The following is a 13,285-nucleotide window of genomic DNA, read 5'->3' on the forward strand; positions in this document are numbered from 1 at the left end:
GAGATCAGTGGAGAAATAACTCCAGAAAGGATGAAGAGACAGAGAAGAGGCAAAAACAACACCCAGTTGTGGATGTGACTGGTGATGGGAGTCAAGTCTGATGCTGTACAGAGCAATACTGCATAGGAACCCAGAATTCTAGGTCCATGAATCAAGGCAAATTGGAAGTGGTCAAACAGATGGCAAGAGTGAACATCAATATTTTAGGAATCAGAAAACTAAAATGGACTGGAATGGATGAATTTAATTCAGATGACCATCATATGTACTACTGTGGACAAGAATCCCTTAGAAGAAATGGAGTAGCCATCATAGTCAACAAAAGATTCCAAAATGCAGTAATTGGATGCAATCTCAAAGACGACAGAATGATCTCAGTTCATTTCCAAGGCAAACCATTCAATATTACAGTAATCCAAGTCTATGCCCCAAGAAGTAATGCTGAAGAAGCTGAAGTTGAATGGTTCTATGAAGGCCTACAAAACCTTCCAGAACTAACACCCCAGAAAAAATCCTTTTCATTATAGGGGCCTGGAATGCAAAAGTAGGAAGCCAAGAAACACCTGGAGTAACAGGCAAATTTAGCCTTGGAATACAGAATAAGCAGGACAAATGCTAATAGAGTTTTGTCAAGAGAATTCAGTGGTCATAGCAAACACCCTCTTCCAAAAACACAAGAGAAGACCCTACACATGGACATCACCAGATGGTCAACACCGAAATCAGATTGATTATATTACTTATAGCCAAAGATGAAAAAGTTCTATACAGTCAGCAAAAGCAAGACTGGGAGCTGATTTTGGCTCAGATCATGAACTCCTTACTGCCAAATTCAGAGTTAAATTGAAGAAAGTAGGGAAAACCACTAGACCATTCAGATATGACCTCAATCAAATCCCTTATGATTATACAGTGGAAGTGAGAAATAGATTTAAGGGACTAGATCTGATAGAGTGCCTGATGAACTATGGACAGAAGTTCGTGACATTGTACAGGAGACAGGGACCAAGACCATCCCCATGGAAAAGAAATGCAAAAAAGCAAAATGGCTGCTTGAGGAGGCCTTACAAATAGCTGAGAAAAGAAAAGACGCAAAAAGCAAAGGAGAAAAGGTAAGATATACCCATGTGAATGCAGAGTTCCAAAGCATAGCAAGGAGAGATAAGAAAGTCTTCCTCAATGATCAATGCAAATAAATAGAGGAAAACAAGAGAATGGGAAAGACTAGAGATCTCTACAGGAAAATTAGAGATACCACGGGAACATTTCATGCAAAGATGGGCATAACAAAGGAGAGAAATGGTATGGACCTAACAGAAGCAGAAGATATTAAGAAGAGGTGGCAAGAATACACAGAACTATATAAAAAAAGGCTTCAAAATCCAGATAATCACAATGGTGTGATCACTCACCTAGAGTCTGACATCTTGGAATGTGAAGTCAAGTGGGCCTTAGGAAGCATCACTACAAACAATGCTAGTGGAGGTGATGGAATTCCAGTTGAGCTATTTCAAATCCTGAAAGATGATGCTGTGAAAGTGCTGCACTCAATATGCCAGCAAATCTGGAAAACTCAGCAGTGGCCAGAGGACTGAAAAAGTTCAGTTTTCATCCAATTCCAAAGAAAGGCAATGCCAAAGAATGCTCAAACTACCGCACAATTGCACTCATCTTACAGGTTAGCAAAGTAATGCTCAAAATTCTCCAAGCCAGGCTTCAACAGTACGTGAACCATGAACTTCCAGAAGTTCAAGCTGGATTTAGAAAAGTCAGAGGAACCAGAGATCAAATTGCAAACATCTGCTGGATCATCAAAAAAGCAAGAGAGTTCCAGAAAAAAAAATCTACTTCTGCTTTATTGACTATCCCACAACCTTTGACTGTGTAGATGAGAGTAAACTGAAAAATTCTGAAAGAAATGGGAATACCAGACTACCTGACCTGCTTCCTGAGAAATCTGTATGCAGGTCAAGAAACAACAGTTAGAATGGGACTTGGAACAACAGACCGATTCCAAATTGGGAAAGGAGTACATCAAGGCTGTATATGTCACCCTGCTTATTTAACTTGCATGCAGAGTATATCATGAGAAATGCTGGACTGGATGAAGCACAAGCTGGAATCAAGAATACCGGGAGAAATATCAATAATCTCAGATATACAGATGACACCACCCTTATGGAAGAAAGCAAAGAAGAACTAAAGAGCCTCTTGATGAAAGTGAAAGTGTAGAGTGAAAATGTTGGCTTAAAACTCAGCATTCAGAAAACTAAGATCATTGCATCTGGTTCCATCACTTCATGGCAAATAGACGGGGAAACAATGGAAACCATGAGAGACTTTACTCTTTTGGGCTCCAAAATCACTGCAAATGGACACTGCAGCCATGAAATTCAAAGATGCTTGCTCCTTGGAAGAAAAGTTATGACCAACTGAGACAGTATATTCAAGAGCAGAGACATTACTTTGCCAACAATTGCCCATCTAGTCAAAGCTATGGTTTTTCCAGTAGTCATGTATGAATGTGAGAGTTGGACTATAATGAAAGCTGAGTGCCGAAGAATCGATGCTTTTGAAGTGTGGTGTTGGAGAAGATTCTTGAGAGTCCCTTGGACAGCAAGGAGAATTATCCCGTCCATCCTAAAGGAAATCAGTCCTGAATATTCATTGGAAGGACCGATGCTGAAGCTGAAACTCCAATACTTTGGCCACCTGATGTGAAGAACTGGCTCATTTGAAAAGACCCTGATCCTGGGAAAGATTTAAGGCAGGAGGATAAGGGGACGACAGAGGATGAGATGGTTGGATGGCATCACCAAATCTATGGACATGTGTTTGAGCAAGCTCTTGGAGTTGGTGATGGACAGGGGGCCTGGAGTGCTGCCGTCCATGGGGTAACAAAGATTTGGTCTCGACTGAGTGGCTGAACTGAACTGAACATTTCATCTACTTGTGACATGTTCAAGTGCATATACATACATGCATATATATATAGTGTGTGTTACTTCAGTTCCTCATTTGTGTCTGACTCTTTGAAACCAAATGGACAGTAGCCCACCAGGCTCCTCTGTCCATGGAATTTCCAGGCAAGACTACTGGAATGGCTTGCCATTTCCTATTCCAGGGGATCTTCCCAACCCAGAGATCGAGCTCATGACTCTTGTCTCCTGTATTGGCAGGTGGATTCTTTACCACTAGTGCCGCCTGGGAAGCCCCATACATCTATAAACATTATGTTAAACTGTGAGTAACTGAAAATTATCTGAATGCCTTTTCATAGGGTATTCACTATATATAAACATACTTTTAAGTATTCATAATAGATTCTTAGTAGAAGAATTACTGTCAGAATGTATGCAATTTAAATATTTTGCAGGTATTGCCAAGTTGCCATTTCAAATTAAAAGGCTATACCAAATGTCTATTGCCATCAATTTTGTATGAAAGAACTCATAATAAACTAGCCAAAGTAGAAATTATACATATTTTAAAATGTTAGTCATCATAGGGTGAAATATTATTTATTTTAATGCATATTTCTCTTCTGTGAGGTTTAACTGTTTATATTTCTTGATCATTTGTGATATATCTGTAAATTTTCTATTCATTCCCTTTGCCAAATTTTCTATTTTTCTTTACTGATTCATAGTAGCTATATTGAGTGCTGATCCTCTGCCTGTTATTTATGCAGTAGGTGTATTCTCCAATTGTATATCTTTTCCTCTATTTTATAATAGTCACTTTCATTGGATAAAATCTTTTAATTTTAGAGAAAATAATGTCAGTATTCATTTATGGATTCTGAACTTTGTGCCTTTCCTTCCTCTAATATAATACCATCTAAAAATTTACAGTCTTATAATTATATGTTTAACACTTTAATCTATCTGCATTTTTTTGCATATGGTTTAAAATAAAGAAAGGCCTATTTTTTTTCCTAAGTGGATAATAGTTGTACTGATTCCATGTGTTAAACATTCTATTCCTGTGCCAATACTACACACTCTTTTATATACCTTGTAGCTCTCTAGTGCTTTGGTATCTAATATGGCAACTTAATCTTCGTTCTTCTTTTAAGAAATGTTGTTAACTATTTGATGGATTTTTGTCTTTCATATGAATTTGCAACTATCTTATCATGCTAACATTTTTATTGACATTAAATTCACAGATTAATCATTGTCCCAGGAGTTGGTGATGGACAGGGAAGCCAGTATGGTAACTTCCAGCCACAGTTCAGTTCAGTCACTGAGTCGTGTCGGACACTTTTCGACCCCATGGACTGCAGCACACCTGGCCTCCCTGTCCATCACCAACTCCTGGAGCTTACTTAAACTCATGTCCATCGAGTCGGTGATGCCATCCAACCATCTCATCCTTTGTAATCCCCTTATCCTCCCACCTTCAATCTTTCTCAGCATCAGGGTCTTTCCCAATGAGTCAGTTCTTCACATCCGGTGGCCAAAGTATTGGAGTTTCAGCTTCAATATCAGTCCTTCCAATGAATATTCAGGACTGATTTCCTTTAGGATTGACTGGTTGGATCATCTTGCAGTCCAAGGGACTTCACGCCACATAGTGCAACTGATGAACTGAATTTTTTAATTTTTTTAAAATAAAAGTAATTGTATATTGGAGTAAAGCTAATTAAAAATGTTGTGTTAGTTTCAGGTATACAGCAAGAAAACGAAGCAGTGTAAGCTATCTTTTGCATTATGCACAACTTTACTCTTTCGGTAGAATGATATTTCACTTTTACCATTCATTGCTTTGCATAAGAGATAATTCTCATAAGGCAGCATGAATGTCATGAGTTTGTATCATTTCTAATATCACACATAATTACATCATCGATCTAGTCAATGTCAAGAGAATGATTCAATTCCAATGATTTATTCTAAGCACTATTATAAGCTTGTAATATACTTATTTGCATATTTTATGCAGTCAGTATGATTTATAGTGATTCCTGCATAGATCATAATTGGTTATTAAATTTAAGTACTTATTATTTAAATATAATATAATTAAGTCATTTTGTAGTTTAAAAAAGGATAAGTTTCAAAGTTAAAATGAAAACATACTCTTGATGCAGAACTGAGTGGAGCTACAGGGGCTTCCCAGGTGGAACCAGTGGTAAAGAATCTCCTTGCCAATGCAGGAGACATAAGAGACAGGTTCGAACTCTGGGTCAGGAAGATCCCCTGGAGGAGGGCACACAGCAACCCACTCCATTATTCTTGCCTGGAGAATCCTACGGACAGAGGAACCTGGCAGGTTGCAGCTGTATGAAACTGCACAGAGTCAGACTCAACTCAAGCAACTTAGCACAGACACACAGAGGCTAATAGCATAACCAAAATAGAAATGAGAAAAAGAAGCTTGAAAAAAGTGTGTTGAAAATTTCACAATAAATGGTGATTGCTATTTGCTGTGAGAAAAACAAAAAAAACTACAGTGTAAATAATAGTAAAGTATATAATACTGAGTAATATTTTCAGCAAAAATATAGTGGATTTGGTAAAAATTTTCTTAACAGTCAAGAAGAATCAATAAAATTAATCACCTAAAGTCAGAATTAAATATCCAGCAAAACTATACAAATGATTTTAATAGAACCTGAGCTTGTGACTTTGGCCAGCCTTAAAACAACTTGAACTTTTCCACAAAAACTATATTTGGGTGAATATATGGTAAAATAATTATTTTAGTTATATAAATTTTTGTTGGAAATAGATCAGGAAAAGAATTTTTAAAATATTTTACAAAAAGTGAAAGATATTTAATTGAGCCATCAAACCAATGCTCATAGAATACAAGCCCCTTTTAACAACATCATAGATCAATTGATTCAAAATTTGAAAAATACAAGTACTTTTCTTTAACTGTATATGAGTTATGTAATATAAGTAATACTAGAGATATAATACTTTACCTATGTCTTGTGTCAAAGGACTTTGAAATTTAGGAAGAAATATTGTCAATTTTCAGCTTAAAAATAAAAATTGTGGCCTGTATAGTTTTGAGTATTCACAAAAAACTTTCAGCTAGCTGTGAAAAATATAGTTTCTAATATGACAAACTGTGCTATGGCTATTAGTTCATAAAGCCAGTTTTATTAGAATCTTAAAACAAAAGACTGTTAACTATATGGTACATATTGAAATATCTGTGTTCAGTTTTCTGAAGCAGACTCTATGAAATACACGGATACAGTTGTTGAGATTCATTTATTAAGGAAGCTGTTATAAGAAATAGAAAAAATGAACTTAATCATCTTCGTTTTTTTTTCCCCCAGTTCTCATTGATTGAGTCATGGAAGAGTTTTACAAAGATTTACCATGCTATTAAATCAAATTCAAGGTTCTCTTGAAACAAAATGAATTGCCAAATATTAAATAATGAAAGACAAAAAATTGCAGGGAGATTTCCATTTTCTCATTGATATCACACTGCATATGACCAAGTTAAATTTGAAGCTCTACAGAATGGAAAAGTTAATTTGTACCTCACTGGACAAATATAAGAATTTCTGCTCAAATTGACTTTTTATAATATAAATCAATACAATTATTTTACATATTTTTGCAATGTGGATGAATATGAAAATTTTAATTATCAATATTATATGTTAACCTTAAAATCTACAAGAAAATTTTGAAGAAGGCAGTATCCCTTTGACTTTGATATTAATAATACTGAATGGACACATAATTAATGAATTTACTTAACATGGATAGAAATAGTTTTGAAATTGTTATGCTCTTGTTTAAAGTAAAATTCTTCCTCAAAAGATGAAATTGTTTTGTTAATGTGGATAGCAATATTAAAGGAATATGAGGGTATTTGATTCAGTTGTTGGAAAACTCTTAATTATATTTGGAACAATTTGCATATATGCAACTACTTTCAATTGTATGTTTTATGAAATCTAAGTACATATTGTGTATTTATCATTCAAATATAGGACCCAAATTGAAATATATATAGGCTTAGTGTGGAAAAACAATATGAAATATTTCATTTAATAATATTTTATATTAGTTACATGTTGATAAATCATTTTGAATAAGTTGGAATAAATGAAATATATTATTCAATTTAATTTTATCTTGTTTGTGTTTACTTTTTAAATGTGACTAGCAAATAATTTTAAATTACATATTTAATTTGTATTATATTTCTATTGACCACAGTGCCCTATATCCTTAAATATTTCCTAACATCCCCTTCTAGTGCCTGAAATTCATTAATTAAAGATTCATTATTTAGCTTAAGATAGTAACCACTAATGGAGAAGGAAATGGTAACCCACTCCAATGTTCTTGCCTGGAGAATCCCAGGGACGGGCGAGCCTGGTGGGCTTCCGTCTATGGGGTCACACAGAGTCGGACACGACTGAAGTGACTTAGCAGCAGCAGCAGCAGTAACCACTAAAAAGCAGAGACATTACTTTGCTAACAAAGGTGGTCTAGTCAAGGTTATGGTTTTTCCAGTGATCACATATGGATGTGAGAGTTGGACTGTGAAGAAAGTTGATCGCTGAAGAATTGATGCTTTTGAACTGTGCTGCTGGAGAAGACTCTTGAGAGTCCCTTGGACTGCAAGGAGATCCAACCAGTCCATTCTAAAGGAGATCAATCCTGGGTGTTCATTGGAAGGACTGATGCTAAAGTTGAAACTCCAATGCTTTGGCCACCTCATGAGAAGAGTTGACTCACTGGAAAAGACTCTGATGCTGGGAGGGATTGGGGACAGGAGGTGAAGGGCATGACAGAGAATGAGATGGCTGGATGGCATCACTGACTCGATGGACATGAGTTTGAGTGAACTCCGGGAGTTGGTGATGGACAGGGAAACCTGGTGTGCCGTGATTCATGGGGTCGCAAAGAGTCAGACACGACTGAGCAACTGAACTGAACTGATAGTGTATTTTACTATCAGTTTAGGGAACTTCGGTGACCAGAATCTCAAGAATTTCCCAATAACTGATTAAATTCCCCCCTCTATAAATAATTTTCCTTTAATATTTGCATCCATATTGACAAAACTCTTTTATCCTTATTACAATGATTGATTTGATTTTAAACAAGAGTGTATATCAGCTACAAAATTGTATCTGTGCATGTTACATAAATTATGCTGGATTGCTAATTTCTATGTTTTGCTTGAAAGAAGAGTATGAAATGAAGATTTTCAGACACTTCCCTACATATGGATGTAGGACTTGGTCTGGAATCTAACACACTTAGGCTCCATACCCTGTTTTCTTGTTATATGAACATGTGACTTTGCTCAATCCATGTCAACTTCTATTTCTGTCTTTGTGAAAATGAGTGAGAATAGACTATTATCACTATAAGCATCCAACTCACATAGCCAATATTTCTTTCCTTTTTTATGGACTGTGGAGAGGGCATTGCTCCTTTATTTATCCCTCTTTAGCTTCTCCAGGTTTTCCCTGGTGGTTCAGATGATAATCTGCCTGCAATGCAGGAGGCCTGTGTTCAATCCCTAGGTCGGGAAGATCCCCTGGAGAAGGAATGGCTACCCACTGTAGTATTCTTGGCTGGAGAATCCCATGGACAGAGGAACTCGGTGGGCTACAGTCCACAGGGTTGCAAAGAATCAAACACGACTGAGTGACTAACACTAACTAGTCTGTATATTCTTGAGTGAGTCATAGTTCCATCATTCACTAACTGTGTGACCATAGACAAAATATTTAAAAAGCCTCTTGAAGAAAGTGAAAGAGGAGAGTGAAAAATTTGGTTTGAAGCTCAACATTCGGAAAACTAAGATCACGGCATCTAGTCCCATCACTTCATGGGAAATAGATGAGGAAACAGTGGAAACAGTGTCAGACTTTATTTTGGGGGGCTCCATAATCACTGCAAATGCTGGCTGCAGCCATGAAATTAAAAGACGCTTACTCCTTGGAAGAAAAGTTATGACCAACCTAGATAGCATATTAAAAAGCAGACACATTACTTTGCCAACCCAGGTCCATCTAATCAAGGCTATGGTTTTTCCAGTGGTCATGTATGGATGTGAGAGTTGGACTGTGAAGAAAGCTGATCGCCAAAGAAATGATGCTTTTGAACTGTGGTACTGGAGAAGACTCTTGAGAGTCCCTTGGACAGCAAGGAGATCCAACCAGTCCATTCTAAGGGAGATCAGTCCTGGGTGTTCATTGGAAGGACTGATGCTAAAGTTGAAGCTCCGATACTTTGGCCACCTCATGTGAAGTGTTGACTCACTGGAAAAGACTGATGCTGGGAGGGATTGAGGGCGGGAGGAGAAGGGGACGACAGAGAATGAGATAGCTGGATGGCATCACCGACTCCATGGAGGTGGGTTTGAGTGAACTCCGGGAGTTGGTGATGGACAAGGAGGCCTGGCTTGCTGTGATTCATGGGGTCGCAATGAGTCGGACACGACTGAGTGACTGAACTGAACTGAACTGAAGCCTCAGTTTCCTTAACTGTAAAGTGGTTGTAATAATATTATCTACGCACAGGATTGAGCTGGGGATTGAATGAGAAACTGGGTGTGAAATACCTGGTAAATACTAATATGTGAATAAATGGACAATCGTATGCTTATTATTAATATTAAATATCACAATAACCTATAAACAAATTAGGGCACAATCATATTCAAAGAGAAAAATGATTATTTAAATAGGATTTATGAACTCAATAAATGTATTTTTGTACCATTTTGTAGGGATGATGACAGTTCAGGGTTCATTTGAGAAGAAAATTTGGGGGTTTTAGAGACCCAGGTGCTTTACAAAGGAGAATATATTCATTGACTTTTTCAATTAGGTTGAACAGAACAAAAGGGAACCCATTCAAGACATATTTGTGAAAGGCCTGGGAGAAATATATAGAGTCATCAGGCTAGGTAACCGAAGGGATAATTTATGTACATAGTTTGTATTCTCTTGAATATAATGATTATTATTGGTATAGATAACATACATTAAGGGCTGCCAACATACCAGGCAATGTCCAAGTAGTTTACATATTTTATCTCACTTAATCTCACTATCCTAGAAGACATGTAGATCTATATTTCCATCTGTTATTATTTTCTTTCTGCCAGAAGGACTTCCTTTAGCATTCTTTGTAGCACAAGTCAGCTGGAAATTAAGTCTTTCCTCTTTGTATCTAAAATATATCTTTCTTCTGCCTTCATTTTTGAAAGATATTCTTATAGGTACAGAATTTTGGTTTGAATGTTTACTTTCAGTATTTTAAAGATGTTGCTCCACTTTCTTCTATTTTGCTTTGCTCCTGCTGAGAAGCCAGCTGTAATTCTTATCTTTGTTTTTCTATCCATTGTGCATAGTTTTTCCTCTGGCTATGTTTAAGATATTTTCATCACTGGTTTTAAACAAATTGTTAACAATATATCTTGCTGTTAATTTACTTTATGTTTCTTGTATTTGAGACTTACTGAGGATCTTAGATTCATGTCTTTGTAGTTTTTACTAAATTTGGAATATATTTAGCTGTTCTTCAAATATCTTTGCCATTCTTGTTCTCTCCTCCACTTTGAAGAATCCAATTACACATATGGTTAGGCCACTTGAACCTTTATCTCAGCTCATTGATGCTTTTTAATTTTAGTTTCATCTTTTTTTCTCTGTTTCATTGTGGGCAGATTCTTCAACATTGTTAGGAATATCTTCAAATTCACAAGTCTTTTCTTCTGTAGTGTCTGATACGATATTTATTCAATTACATGTAACTTTGAGAATCAATTATACTATTTTTCATATGATAATTTCAATTTGAATATTTTTAAATATCTTCTAGGTATATTACTTAAAACATCTTCTATATCATTATTTATTATGCTTAATCTTTATTCCACCTCTTCAGTATGTGTAATGTACTTATAAAAGACTCACTTAATGCCCTAAATAAATCATCTGTGTCACTTTAAGTTCAGTTTTTTCTTAAATGATTTTTCTTTTCTCATGATGGTCTTATTTTCCTGCTTCTTTGCCAGATGCTACATTTTGCCTTATTGGTTGCTGGATAATATTGCATTTCCATCTTTTAAAATTTTGTCCTGGGATGCAGTTAGTTTACTTGGAAGACATTTGATTCTTTTGTTTGTGTGTTTGTTTTTTCAAACTTCGTTGCATGTGAACAGTAAATCCTTTAGTCCAGTTCAGTGCTCAGTCATGTCTGACTCTTTGCAACCCCATGGACTGCAGCACGACAGGCCTCCCTGTCCATCACCAATTCCTGGGGTTTACTCAAACTCATGTCCATTGAGTCGGTGATGCCATCCAACCATCTCATCCTCTGTCTCCTTCTCCTCCTGCCTTCAATCTTCCCTGGCATAAGGGTCTTTTCCAATGAGTCAGTTCTTGCATCAAGTGGCCAAAGTACTGGAGTTTCAGCTTTAGCATCAGTCCTTCCAATGAATATTCAGGACTGATTTCCTTTAGAATGGACTGGTTGGATCTCCTTGCTGTCCAAGGGACTCTCAAGAGTCTTCTCCAACACCACAGTTCAAAAGCATCAATTCTTTGTCACTCAGCTTTCTTTATAGTCCAACTGTCACATCCATATATGACTACTGGAAAAACCATAGCTTTGACTAGACGGACTTTGTTGGAAAAGTAATATCTCTGCTTTTGAATATGCTGTATAGGTTGGTCATAGCTTTTCTTCCAAGGAGCAAGCATTTTTGAATTTCATGGTACAGTCACCATCTGCAGAGATTTTGGAGCCCCAAAAAATAAAGTCCTGTCACTGTTTCCATTTTCCCCCCATCTATTTGCCATTAACTGATTGGACCAGATGCCATGATCTTAGTTTTCTGAATGTTGAGTTTTAAGCTTTTAATCTAGGGCTAATTTTCCCCACTATAGGGGTGATATATTTTTGAATGCTCTACTCAATGTCCCAGGATGTACTGAGTTTTCTATTTTGGGTCAAAAATAAACTATATCTAGCTCAGTTTGAGCCTCAGGATTTTTAACAATGATCTTTTCTGGTGGTTCTTTCCTTGATTTGAGTAGTTTCTTCATATACAAGCCCTAATAAGCACTCAGGTTGATGACTCAAGACTAACCCTCTACAGCTGTTCCAAGCTCACTCATGCTCTCTCTCTCTCAGTCTCTCTTCTCTATTTTATTCTTTCTTACAAACTCTAGAACCCTCTGTGTATTTGGACCATCATATTTCTCTCCTCAACTCACTGATATCCCTGGGCTTGGCTTGATGTTGCCTTCGCTGTGCTGTGACCAGCAAATTCTCTCCAGGCAGAAAGCAGGGGCAATAGCAGTGCTGATTTAGTTTTTTTTTTTTTTTTTCATATCATAGGGGGGTGACTATCTTTATTTGGTAGTCATTCTCTGAAAACCATTGGTCTTCTCTGGCTCTTACATTTTTTATGCAAAAATTAAATTTTATTCCTGAAATTTCAACTTAGCTGTATTTAGAAGCTGCAGCTTGTACTCTTTATTAGAGAGCTATACCGTATTTGAAAATGGGCAACTATGTATAGTCATGAATGTGCTCACAAAAGTGTATGGGTATTTAATTGTGTGTACTCATGTCTTGTGTTTTCATACAAAAATACATGTGTACTGGTAATCAGAGAGAAAAGCAAAAGTGTAAATCTAGTCACCTAAGGAGATGAAGTGCGTGCATGTGTGCTAAGTCGCTTCAGTCATGTCTGACTCTTTGCGACCCCATGGACTATAGCCCACCAGGCTCCTCTGTCCATGGGATTCTCCAGGCAAGAATACTGGCGTTGGTTGCCATGCGCCCTCCTCCAGGGGATCTTCCTGACCCAGGGATCGAACCTGTGTCTCTTATGTCTTCTTCATTGGTAGGTGGGTTGTTTACCACTAGCCCCACCTGGGAAGCCCAAAGAGATGAAGTACTCACAGTCAAAATCCCATGAATGGTGTCAATGAACCTTATTAAGATAGCAGCAGAAATCTAGCTCTCTTTTCTTTTTGGCCCTAAGCTTCTGGAGGAATGTTAGTAAAGAACAATCACATTCCTAAAAAGGGATTTAGTTTTCCGTAACAATGAAAAGGGGGCCAGATTTATGCAGTGGGGAAAATACTCATATTAAGTTGGCACAATGAAGTGTAGAATTCTTTATATTTATTATACGGCATATGATGCTGATCCTAATTTACTGGATCTTTAGATGGACGGAAATTTTATGAGGAAAAAATGCTGCAAAATGATGCCATTCCCCAATATATACCAAGTTGTCCTATTCATGATTATTTATTGGAGTT

This window comes from Moschus berezovskii, chromosome X (genome assembly GCF_049115385.1).
Source record: "Moschus berezovskii isolate FMDL1 chromosome X, NW_MosBer_1.0, whole genome shotgun sequence".
Taxonomy (NCBI): domain Eukaryota; kingdom Metazoa; phylum Chordata; class Mammalia; order Artiodactyla; family Moschidae; genus Moschus; species Moschus berezovskii.